Below are 12,759 nucleotides of genomic sequence, written 5' to 3' on the forward strand. Positions count from 1 at the left end.
CAAATTAAGTGTGAACAGATCCTATGCAGCATGTAGTTTCAGGTGGCTACCACTATAGAACAGCAAGGAAGTCGAGTCCCATGACATACTTGGCAGCAGCATGCAGTTCTCTGTCATTTTGCATCGTGACAATTCTAAATGAAATCGGCTTGGGAAGATCCTTTTTGGAAAAGACATGGATAATTTGTCCATAGGTATGTAATCCATGCATTTGCCTTGCATGAATTGTGGCCTGTTTTACTTTAAAAGTTAGATAGAAGGCAGAATTGACAGATTTAGGGAATGCTAGGGAAATGCCAACATAAATGAGCAGCAGAGAGGACTGAATGTTTAGTATTTATGCCATTAGCATGGGTCATCACGTTGGATGTAAAACAAGACCTGCTGAGCCAATGTCTGATGTACGGCGCTGTTGCATGTGGAAAGAAAATGAAGCCTAAGAATCATCACGACTGTTTTCCAAATGTGGGTTCGGTAAAGGTACTTTTGTTGACGGGGTGGCCGAGTAGTTAAGGCGATGGACTGCTAATCCATTGTGCTCTGCACGCATGGGTTCGAATCCCATCCTCGTCGTATGATTTCTTTTTGGAAAATTCTCTATGCTCAGCGCAAGCAATGCCCCGAGGAAGAAAATTTACCATCACCGTTCAAGAAGGATGCTATTGAAGTCTCTAAACATATTTACAGGCATTATGTAGCGTATCAGTCAGGCAATAGTGAATCGGCACCTCTAATTTATCGTGCCTTATGCCATCCTACATTTTGCAAAACGTTGCAACCATCTACTTGTTAAAACTAAACCAGAGCTGACTCTTTGCCACTCGGGTGGAGTATTCTAGGGATGTGGGACGAGCATCTTTAATGTCATTGGCTAGTGAACATCTCCCTTTTGGAAAAAAGTGCTGATTATTGAGCAGAATAAGAGAACAAGGCACTGCTGAGAGTTGAACTGAGGATCTCCCGTTTACTAGACAGGCGCTTTAACCAAGTAAGCCACAGCACCCATGAGCAAAGCTGTGGAAAACCAGAAAGATGGCAAGGATGATCCAGGAGAAGAATTTTTAAATGTAGGATGATTTTGAGGAGTGGTTCTAAGTTTTGCTATTTGTCACAGAGATGGCAAATTAAGTGTGAACAGATCCTATGCAGCATGTAGTTTCAGGTGGCTACCACTATAGAACAGCAAGGAAGTCGAGTCCCATCACATACTTGGCAGCAGCATGCAGTTCTCTGTCATTTTGCATCGTGACAATTCTAAATGAAATCGGCTTGGGACGATCCTTTTTGGAAAAGACATGGATAATTTCTCCATAGGTATGTAATCCATGCATTTGCCTTGCATGAATTGTGGCCTGTTTTACTTTAAAAGTTAGATAGAAGGCAGAATTGACAGATTTAGGGAATGCTAGGGAAATGCCAACATAAATGAGAAGCAGAGAGGACTGAATGTTTAGTATTTATGCCATTAGCATGGGTCATCACGTTGGATGTAAAACAAGACCTGCTGAGCCAATGTCTGATGTACGGCGCTGTTGCATGTGGAAAGAAAATGAAGCCTAAGAATCATCACGACTGTTTTCCAAATGTGGGTTCGGTAAAAGTACTTTTGTTGACGGGGTGGCCGAGTGGTTAAGGCGATGGACTGCTAATCCATTGTGCTCTGCACGCATGGGTTTGAATCCCATCCTCGTCGTATGATTTCCTTTTGGAAAATTCTCTATGCTCAGCGCAAGCAATGCCCCGAGGAAGAAAATTTACCATCACCGTTCAAGAAGGATGCTATTGAAGTCTCTAAACATATTTACAGGCATTATGTAGCGTATCAGTCAGGCAATAGTGAATCGGCACCTCTAATTTATCGTGCCTTATGCCATCCTACATTTTGCAAAACGTTGCAACCATCTACTTGTTAAAACTAAACCAGAGCTGACTCTTTGCCACTCGGGTGGAGTATTCTAGGGATGTGGGACGAGCATCTTTAATGTCATTGGCTAGTGAACATCTCCCTTTTGGAAAAAAGTGCTGATTATTGAGCAGAATAAGAGAACAAGGCACTGCTGAGAGTTGAACTCAGGATCTCCTGTTTACTAGACAGGCGCTTTAACCAACTAAGCCACAGCGCCCATGAGCAAAACTGTGGAAAACTGTGGAAAACCAGAAAGATGGCAATGATGATCCAGGAGAAGAATTTTTAAATGTAGGATGATTTTGAGGAGTGGTTCTAAGTTTTGCTATTTGTCACAGAGATGGCAAATTAAGTGTGAACAGATCCTATGCAGCATGTAGTTTCAGGTGGCTACCACTATAGAACAGCAAGGAAGTCGAGTCCCATCACATACTTGGCAGCAGCATGCAGTTCTCTGTCATTTTGCATCGTGACAATTCTAAATGAAATCGGCTTGGGACGATCCTTTTTGGAAAAGACATGGATAATTTCTCCATAGGTATGTAATCCATGCATTTGCCTTGCATGAATTGTGGCCTGTTTTACTTTAAAAGTTAGATAGAAGGCAGAATTGACAGATTTAGGGAATGCTAGGGAAATGCCAACATAAATGAGAAGCAGAGAGGACTGAATGTTTAGTATTTATGCCATTAGCATGGGTCATCACGTTGGATGTAAAACAAGACCTGCTGAGCCAATGTCTGATGTACGGCGCTGTTGCATGTGGAAAGAAAATGAAGCCTAAGAATCATCACGACTGTTTTCCAAATGTGGGTTCGGTAAAAGTACTTTTGTTGACGCGGTGGCCGAGTGGTTAAGGCGATGGACTGCTAATCCATTGTGCTCTGCACGCATGGGTTCGAATCCCATCCTCGTCGTATGATTTCCTTTTGGAAAATTCTCTATGCTCAGCGCAAGCAATGCCCCGAGGAAGAAAATTTACCATCACCGTTCAAGAAGGATGCTATTGAAGTCTCTAAACATATTTACAGGCATTATGTAGCGTATCAGTCAGGCAATAGTGAATCGGCACCTCTAATTTATCGTGCCTTATGCCATCCTACATTTTGCAAAACGTTGCAACCATCTACTTGTTAAAACTAAACCAGAGCTGACTCTTTGCCACTCGGGTGGAGTATTCTAGGGATGTGGGACGAGCATCTTTAATGTCATTGGCTAGTGAACATCTCCCTTTTGGAAAAAAGTGCTGATTATTGAGCAGAATAAGAGAACAAGGCACTGCTGAGAGTTGAACTGAGGATCTCCCGTTTACTAGACAGGCGCTTTAACCAAGTAAGCCACAGCACCCATGAGCAAAGCTGTGGAAAACCAGAAAGATGGCAAGGATGATCCAGGAGAAGAATTTTTAAATGTAGGATGATTTTGAGGAGTGGTTCTAAGTTTTGCTATTTGTCACAGAGATGGCAAATTAAGTGTGAACAGATCCTATGCAGCATGTAGTTTCAGGTGGCTACCACTATAGAACAGCAAGGAAGTCGAGTCCCATCACATACTTGGCAGCAGCATGCAGTTCTCTGTCATTTTGCATCGTGACAATTCTAAATGAAATCGGCTTGGGACGATCCTTTTTGGAAAAGACATGGATAATTTCTCCATAGGTATGTAATCCATGCATTTGCCTTGCATGAATTGTGGCCTGTTTTACTTTAAAAGTTAGATAGAAGGCAGAATTGACAGATTTAGGGAATGCTAGGGAAATGCCAACATAAATGAGAAGCAGAGAGGACTGAATGTTTAGTATTTATGCCATTAGCATGGGTCATCACGTTGGATGTAAAACAAGACCTGCTGAGCCAATGTCTGATGTACGGCGCTGTTGCATGTGGAAAGAAAATGAAGCCTAAGAATCATCACGACTGTTTTCCAAATGTGGGTTCGGTAAAAGTACTTTTGTTGACGGGGTGGCCGAGTGGTTAAGGCGATGGACTGCTAATCCATTGTGCTCTGCACGCATGGGTTTGAATCCCATCCTCGTCGTATGATTTCCTTTTGGAAAATTCTCTATGCTCAGCGCAAGCAATGCCCCGAGGAAGAAAATTTACCATCACCGTTCAAGAAGGATGCTATTGAAGTCTCTAAACATATTTACAGGCATTATGTAGCGTATCAGTCAGGCAATAGTGAATCGGCACCTCTAATTTATCGTGCCTTATGCCATCCTACATTTTGCAAAACGTTGCAACCATCTACTTGTTAAAACTAAACCAGAGCTGACTCTTTGCCACTCGGGTGGAGTATTCTAGGGATGTGGGACGAGCATCTTTAATGTCATTGGCTAGTGAACATCTCCCTTTTGGAAAAAAGTGCTGATTATTGAGCAGAATAAGAGAACAAGGCACTGCTGAGAGTTGAACTCAGGATCTCCTGTTTACTAGACAGGCGCTTTAACCAACTAAGCCACAGCGCCCATGAGCAAAACTGTGGAAAACTGTGGAAAACCAGAAAGATGGCAATGATGATCCAGGAGAAGAATTTTTAAATGTAGGATGATTTTGAGGAGTGGTTCTAAGTTTTGCTATTTGTCACAGAGATGGCAAATTAAGTGTGAACAGATCCTATGCAGCATGTAGTTTCAGGTGGCTACCACTATAGAACAGCAAGGAAGTCGAGTCCCATCACATACTTGGCAGCAGCATGCAGTTCTCTGTCATTTTGCATCGTGACAATTCTAAATGAAATCGGCTTGGGACGATCCTTTTTGGAAAAGACATGGATAATTTCTCCATAGGTATGTAATCCATGCATTTGCCTTGCATGAATTGTGGCCTGTTTTACTTTAAAAGTTAGATAGAAGGCAGAATTGACAGATTTAGGGAATGCTAGGGAAATGCCAACATAAATGAGAAGCAGAGAGGACTGAATGTTTAGTATTTATGCCATTAGCATGGGTCATCACGTTGGATGTAAAACAAGACCTGCTGAGCCAATGTCTGATGTACGGCGCTGTTGCATGTGGAAAGAAAATGAAGCCTAAGAATCATCACGACTGTTTTCCAAATGTGGGTTCGGTAAAAGTACTTTTGTTGACGCGGTGGCCGAGTGGTTAAGGCGATGGACTGCTAATCCATTGTGCTCTGCACGCATGGGTTCGAATCCCATCCTCGTCGTATGATTTCCTTTTGGAAAATTCTCTATGCTCAGCGCAAGCAATGCCCCGAGGAAGAAAATTTACCATCACCGTTCAAGAAGGATGCTATTGAAGTCTCTAAACATATTTACAGGCATTATGTAGCGTATCAGTCAGGCAATAGTGAATCGGCACCTCTAATTTATCGTGCCTTATGCCATCCTACATTTTGCAAAACGTTGCAACCATCTACTTGTTAAAACTAAACCAGAGCTGACTCTTTGCCACTCGGGTGGAGTATTCTAGGGATGTGGGACGAGCATCTTTAATGTCATTGGCTAGTGAACATCTCCCTTTTGGAAAAAAGTGCTGATTATTGAGCAGAATAAGAGAACAAGGCACTGCTGAGAGTTGAACTCAGGATCTCCTGTTTACTAGACAGGCGCTTTAACCAACTAAGCCACAGCGCCCATGAGCAAAACTGTGGAAAACTGTGGAAAACCAGAAAGATGGCAATGATGATCCAGGAGAAGAATTTTTAAATGTAGGATGATTTTGAGGAGTGGTTCTAAGTTTTGCTATTTGTCACAGAGATGGCAAATTAAGTGTGAACAGATCCTATGCAGCATGTAGTTTCAGGTGGCTACCACTATAGAACAGCAAGGAAGTCGAGTCCCATCACATACTTGGCAGCAGCATGCAGTTCTCTGTCATTTTGCATCGTGACAATTCTAAATGAAATCGGCTTGGGACGATCCTTTTTGGAAAAGACATGGATAATTTGTCCATAGGTATGTAATCCATGCATTTGCCTTGCATGAATTGTGGCCTGTTTTACTTTAAAAGTTAGATAGAAGGCAGAATTGACAGATTTAGGGAATGCTAGGGAAATGCCAACATAAATGAGAAGCAGAGAGGACTGAATGTTTAGTATTTATGCCATTAGCATGGGTCATCACGTTGGATGTAAAACAAGACCTGCTGAGCCAATGTCTGATGTACGGCGCTGTTGCATGTGGAAAGAAAATGAAGCCTAAGAATCATCACGACTGTTTTCCAAATGTGGGTTCGGTAAAGGTACTTTTGTTGACGGGGTGGCCGAGTGGTTAAGGCGATGGACTGCTAATCCATTGTGCTCTGCACGCATGGGTTCGAATCTCATCCTTGTCGTATGATTCCTTTTTGGAAAATTCTCTATGCTCAGCGCAAGCAATGCCCCGAGGAAGAAAATTTACCATCACCGTTCAAGAAGGATGCTATTGAAGTCTCTAAACATATTTACAGGCATTATGTAGCGTATCAGTCAGGCAATAGTGAATCGGCACCTCTAATTTATCGTGCCTTATGCCATCCTACATTTTGCAAAACGTTGCAACCATCTACTTGTTAAAACTAAACCAGAGCTGACTCTTTGCCACTCGGGTGGAGTATTCTACGGATGTGGGACGAGCATCTTTAATGTCATTGGCTAGTGAACATCTCCCTTTTGGAAAAAAGAGCTGATTATTGACCAGAATAAGAGAACAAGGCACTGCTGAGAGTTGAACTGAGGATCTCCCGTTTACTAGACAAGCGCTTTAACCAACTAAGCCACAGCACCCATGAGCAAAGCTGTGGAAAACCAGAAAGATGGCAAGGATGATCCAGGAGAAGAATTTTTAAATGTAGGATGATTTTGAGGAGTGGTTCTAAGTTTTGCTATTTGTCACAGAGATGGCAAATTAAGTGTGAACAGATCCTATGCAGCATGTAGTTTCAGGTGGCTACCACTATAGAACAGCAAGGAAGTCGAGTCCCATGACATACTTGGCAGCAGCATGCAGTTCTCTGTCATTTTGCATCGTGACAATTCTAAATGAAATCGGCTTGGGAAGATCCTTTTTGGAAAAGACATGGATAATTTGTCCATAGGTATGTAATCCATGCATTTGCCTTGCATGAATTGTGGCCTGTTTTACTTTAAAAGTTAGATAGAAGGCAGAATTGACAGATTTAGGGAATGCTAGGGAAATGCCAACATAAATGAGCAGCAGAGAGGACTGAATGTTTAGTATTTATGCCATTAGCATGGGTCATCACGTTGGATGTAAAACAAGACCTGCTGAGCCAATGTCTGATGTACGGCGCTGTTGCATGTGGAAAGAAAATGAAGCCTAAGAATCATCACGACTGTTTTCCAAATGTGGGTTCGGTAAAGGTACTTTTGTTGACGGGGTGGCCGAGTGGTTAAGGCGATGGACTGCTAATCCATTGTGCTCTGCACGCATGGGTTCGAATCCCATCCTTGTCGTATGATTCCTTTTTGGAAAATTCTCTATGCTCAGCGCAAGCAATGCCCCGAGGAAGAAAATTTACCATCACCGTTCAAGAAGGATGCTATTGAAGTCTCTAAACATATTTACAGGCATTATGTAGCGTATCAGTCAGGCAATAGTGAATCGGCACCTCTAATTTATCGTGCCTTATGCCATCCTACATTTTGCAAAACGTTGCAACCATCTACTTGTTAAAACTAAACCAGAGCTGACTCTTTGCCACTCGGGTGGAGTATTCTACGGATGTGGGACGAGCATCTTTAATGTCATTGGCTAGTGAACATCTCCCTTTTGGAAAAAAGAGCTGATTATTGACCAGAATAAGAGAACAAGGCACTGCTGAGAGTTGAACTGAGGATCTCCCGTTTACTAGACAAGCGCTTTAACCAACTAAGCCACAGCACCCATGAGCAAAGCTGTGGAAAACCAGAAAGATGGCAAGGATGATCCAGGAGAAGAATTTTTAAATGTAGGATGATTTTGAGGAGTGGTTCTAAGTTTTGCTATTTGTCACAGAGATGGCAAATTAAGTGTGAACAGATCCTATGCAGCATGTAGTTTCAGGTGGCTACCACTATAGAACAGCAAGGAAGTCGAGTCCCATGACATACTTGGCAGCAGCATGCAGTTCTCTGTCATTTTGCATCGTGACAATTCTAAATGAAATCGGCTTGGGAAGATCCTTTTTGGAAAAGACATGGATAATTTGTCCATAGGTATGTAATCCATGCATTTGCCTTGCATGAATTGTGGCCTGTTTTACTTTAAAAGTTAGATAGAAGGCAGAATTGACAGATTTAGGGAATGCTAGGGAAATGCCAACATAAATGAGCAGCAGAGAGGACTGAATGTTTAGTATTTATGCCATTAGCATGGGTCATCACGTTGGATGTAAAACAAGACCTGCTGAGCCAATGTCTGATGTACGGCGCTGTTGCATGTGGAAAGAAAATGAAGCCTAAGAATCATCACGACTGTTTTCCAAATGTGGGTTCGGTAAAGGTACTTTTGTTGACGTGGTGGCCGAGTAGTTAAGGCGATGGACTGCTAATCCATTGTGCTCTGCACGCATGGGTTCGAATCCCATCCTCGTCGTATGATTTCTTTTTGGAAAATTCTCTATGCTCAGCGCAAGCAATGCCCCGAGGAAGAAAATTTACCATCACCGTTCAAGAAGGATGCTATTGAAGTCTCTAAACATATTTACAGGCATTATGTAGCGTATCAGTCAGGCAATAGTGAATCGGCACCTCTAATTTATCGTGCCTTATGCCATCCTACATTTTGCAAAACGTTGCAACCATCTACTTGTTAAAACTAAACCAGAGCTGACTCTTTGCCACTCGGGTGGAGTATTCTAGGGATGTGGGACGAGCATCTTTAATGTCATTGGCTAGTGAACATCTCCCTTTTGGAAAAAAGTGCTGATTATTGAGCAGAATAAGAGAACAAGGCACTGCTGAGAGTTGAACTGAGGATCTCCCGTTTACTAGACAGGCGCTTTAACCAAGTAAGCCACAGCACCCATGAGCAAAGCTGTGGAAAACCAGAAAGATGGCAAGGATGATCCAGGAGAAGAATTTTTAAATGTAGGATGATTTTGAGGAGTGGTTCTAAGTTTTGCTATTTGTCACAGAGATGGCAAATTAAGTGTGAACAGATCCTATGCAGCATGTAGTTTCAGGTGGCTACCACTATAGAACAGCAAGGAAGTCGAGTCCCATCACATACTTGGCAGCAGCATGCAGTTCTCTGTCATTTTGCATCGTGACAATTCTAAATGAAATCGGCTTGGGACGATCCTTTTTGGAAAAGACATGGATAATTTCTCCATAGGTATGTAATCCATGCATTTGCCTTGCATGAATTGTGGCCTGTTTTACTTTAAAAGTTAGATAGAAGGCAGAATTGACAGATTTAGGGAATGCTAGGGAAATGCCAACATAAATGAGAAGCAGAGAGGACTGAATGTTTAGTATTTATGCCATTAGCATGGGTCATCACGTTGGATGTAAAACAAGACCTGCTGAGCCAATGTCTGATGTACGGCGCTGTTGCATGTGGAAAGAAAATGAAGCCTAAGAATCATCACGACTGTTTTCCAAATGTGGGTTCGGTAAAAGTAATTTTGTTGACGGGGTGGCCGAGTGGTTAAGGCGATGGACTGCTAATCCATTGTGCTCTGCACGCATGGGTTTGAATCCCATCCTCGTCGTATGATTTCCTTTTGGAAAATTCTCTATGCTCAGCGCAAGCAATGCCCCGAGGAAGAAAATTTACCATCACCGTTCAAGAAGGATGCTATTGAAGTCTCTAAACATATTTACAGGCATTATGTAGCGTATCAGTCAGGCAATAGTGAATCGGCACCTCTAATTTATCGTGCCTTATGCCATCCTACATTTTGCAAAACGTTGCAACCATCTACTTGTTAAAACTAAACCAGAGCTGACTCTTTGCCACTCGGGTGGAGTATTCTAGGGATGTGGGACGAGCATCTTTAATGTCATTGGCTAGTGAACATCTCCCTTTTGGAAAAAAGTGCTGATTATTGAGCAGAATAAGAGAACAAGGCACTGCTGAGAGTTGAACTCAGGATCTCCTGTTTACTAGACAGGCGCTTTAACCAACTAAGCCACAGCGCCCATGAGCAAAACTGTGGAAAACTGTGGAAAACCAGAAAGATGGCAATGATGATCCAGGAGAAGAATTTTTAAATGTAGGATGATTTTGAGGAGTGGTTCTAAGTTTTGCTATTTGTCACAGAGATGGCAAATTAAGTGTGAACAGATCCTATGCAGCATGTAGTTTCAGGTGGCTACCACTATAGAACAGCAAGGAAGTCGAGTCCCATGACATACTTGGCAGCAGCATGCAGTTCTCTGTCATTTTGCATCGTGACAATTCTAAATGAAATCGGCTTGGGACGATCCTTTTTGGAAAAGACATGGATAATTTCTCCATAGGTATGTAATCCATGCATTTGCCTTGCATGAATTGTGGCCTGTTTTACTTTAAAAGTTAGATAGAAGGCAGAATTGACAGATTTAGGGAATGCTAGGGAAATGCCAACATAAATGAGAAGCAGAGAGGACTGAATGTTTAGTATTTATGCCATTAGCATGGGTCATCACGTTGGATGTAAAACAAGACCTGCTGAGCCAATGTCTGATGTACGGCGCTGTTGCATGTGGAAAGAAAATGAAGCCTAAGAATCATCACGACTGTTTTCCAAATGTGGGTTCGGTAAAAGTACTTTTGTTGACGCGGTGGCCGAGTGGTTAAGGCGATGGACTGCTAATCCATTGTGCTCTGCACGCATGGGTTCGAATCCCATCCTCGTCGTATGATTTCCTTTTGGAAAATTCTCTATGCTCAGCGCAAGCAATGCCCCGAGGAAGAAAATTTACCATCACCGTTCAAGAAGGATGCTATTGAAGTCTCTAAACATATTTACAGGCATTATGTAGCGTATCAGTCAGGCAATAGTGAATCGGCACCTCTAATTTATCGTGCCTTATGCCATCCTACATTTTGCAAAACGTTGCAACCATCTACTTGTTAAAACTAAAGCAGAGCTGACTCTTTGCCACTCGGGTGGAGTATTCTAGGGATGTGGGACGAGCATCTTTAATGTCATTGGCTAGTGAACATCTCCCTTTTGGAAAAAAGTGCTGATTATTGAGCAGAATAAGAGAACAAGGCACTGCTGAGAGTTGAACTCAGGATCTCCTGTTTACTAGACAGGCGCTTTAACCAACTAAGCCACAGCGCCCATGAGCAAAACTGTGGAAAACTGTGGAAAACCAGAAAGATGGCAATGATGATCCAGGAGAAGAATTTTTAAATGTAGGATGATTTTGAGGAGTGGTTCTAAGTTTTGCTATTTGTCACAGAGATGGCAAATTAAGTGTGAACAGATCCTATGCAGCATGTAGTTTCAGGTGGCTACCACTATAGAACAGCAAGGAAGTCGAGTCCCATCACATACTTGGCAGCAGCATGCAGTTCTCTGTCATTTTGCATCGTGACAATTCTAAATGAAATCGGCTTGGGACGATCCTTTTTGGAAAAGACATGGATAATTTCTCCATAGGTATGTAATCCATGCATTTGCCTTGCATGAATTGCGGCCTGTTTTACTTTAAAAGTTAGATAGAAGGCAGAATTGACAGAGTTAGGGAATGCTAGGGAAATGCCAACATAAATGAGAAGCAGAGAGGACTGAATGTTTAGTATTTATGCCATTAGCATGGGTCATCACGTTGGATGTAAAACAAGACCTGCTGAGCCAATGTCTGATGTACGGCGCTGTTGCATGTGGAAAGAAAATGAAGCCTAAGAATCATCACGACTGTTTTCCAAATGTGGGTTCGGTAAAGGTACTTTTGTTGACGGGGTGGCCGAGTGGTTAAGGCGATGGACTGCTAATCCATTGTGCTCTGCACGCATGGGTTCGAATCCCATCCTCGTCGTATGATTTCTTTTTGGAAAATTCTCTATGCTCAGCGCAAGCAATGCCCCGAGGAAGAAAATTTACCATCACCGTTCAAGAAGGATGCTATTGAAGTCTCTAAACATATTTACAGGCATTATGTAGCGTATCAGTCAGGCAATAGTGAATCGGCACCTCTAATTTATCGTGCCTTATGCCATCCTACATTTTGCAAAACGTTGCAACCATCTACTTGTTAAAACTAAACCAGAGCTGACTCTTTGCCACTCGGGTGGAGTATTCTAGGGATGTGGGACGAGCATCTTTAATGTCATTGGCTAGTGAACATCTCCCTTTTGGAAAAAAGTGCTGATTATTGACCAGAATAAGAGAACAAGGCACTGCTGAGAGTTGAACTGAGGATCTCCCGTTTACTAGACAAGCGCTTTAACCAACTAAGCCACAGCACCCATGAGCAAAGCTGTGGAAAACCAGAAAGATGGCAAGGATGATCCAGGAGAAGAATTTTTAAATGTAGGATGATTTTGAGGAGTGGTTCTAAGTTTTGCTATTTGTCACAGAGATGGCAAATTAAGTGTGAACAGATCCTATGCAGCATGTAGTTTCAGGTGGCTACCACTATAGAACAGCAAGGAAGTCGAGTCCCATGACATACTTGGCAGCAGCATGCAGTTCTCTGTCATTTTGCATCGTGACAATTCTAAATGAAATCGGCTTGGGAAGATCCTTTTTGGAAAAGACATGGATAATTTGTCCATAGGTATGTAATCCATGCATTTGCCTTGCATGAATTGTGGCCTGTTTTACTTTAAAAGTTAGATAGAAGGCAGAATTGACAGATTTAGGGAATGCTAGGGAAATGCCAACATAAATGAGCAGCAGAGAGGACTGAATGTTTAGTATTTATGCCATTAGCATGGGTCATCACGTTGGATGTAAAACAAGACCTGCTGAG

At 42.4% G+C, this 12,759-nt stretch overlaps 7 non-coding genes across 7 annotated transcripts; 2 read left to right on the forward strand and 5 right to left on the reverse strand.

The window, feature by feature from the left end:
• Positions 1-2,049: 2,049 nt before the first annotated feature.
• TRNAT-AGU (transfer RNA threonine (anticodon AGU)) lies at positions 2,050-2,123 on the reverse strand. The gene has a single exon. It is a non-coding gene; the product is annotated as a tRNA-Thr (tRNA).
• A 2,176-nt stretch (positions 2,124-4,299) lies between these two features.
• On the reverse strand, positions 4,300-4,373 carry TRNAT-AGU (transfer RNA threonine (anticodon AGU)). The gene has a single exon. It is a non-coding gene; the product is annotated as a tRNA-Thr (tRNA).
• A 1,056-nt stretch (positions 4,374-5,429) lies between these two features.
• On the reverse strand, positions 5,430-5,503 carry TRNAT-AGU (transfer RNA threonine (anticodon AGU)). The gene has a single exon. It is a non-coding gene; the product is annotated as a tRNA-Thr (tRNA).
• A 1,738-nt stretch (positions 5,504-7,241) lies between these two features.
• TRNAS-GCU (transfer RNA serine (anticodon GCU)) lies at positions 7,242-7,323 on the forward strand. The gene has a single exon. It is a non-coding gene; the product is annotated as a tRNA-Ser (tRNA).
• A 2,596-nt stretch (positions 7,324-9,919) lies between these two features.
• TRNAT-AGU (transfer RNA threonine (anticodon AGU)) lies at positions 9,920-9,993 on the reverse strand. Its single transcript has one exon. It is a non-coding gene; the product is annotated as a tRNA-Thr (tRNA).
• Positions 9,994-11,049: 1,056 nt separating this feature from the next.
• TRNAT-AGU (transfer RNA threonine (anticodon AGU)) lies at positions 11,050-11,123 on the reverse strand. Its single transcript has one exon. It is a non-coding gene; the product is annotated as a tRNA-Thr (tRNA).
• Positions 11,124-11,741: 618 nt separating this feature from the next.
• Positions 11,742-11,823, forward strand: TRNAS-GCU (transfer RNA serine (anticodon GCU)). The gene has a single exon. It is a non-coding gene; the product is annotated as a tRNA-Ser (tRNA).
• The last annotated feature ends 936 nt before the right edge of the window (positions 11,824-12,759 follow it).

The sequence above is a fragment of the Eleutherodactylus coqui genome, chromosome 11 (assembly GCF_035609145.1).
Source record: "Eleutherodactylus coqui strain aEleCoq1 chromosome 11, aEleCoq1.hap1, whole genome shotgun sequence".
NCBI classification, from domain to species: Eukaryota; Metazoa; Chordata; class Amphibia; order Anura; family Eleutherodactylidae; genus Eleutherodactylus; species Eleutherodactylus coqui.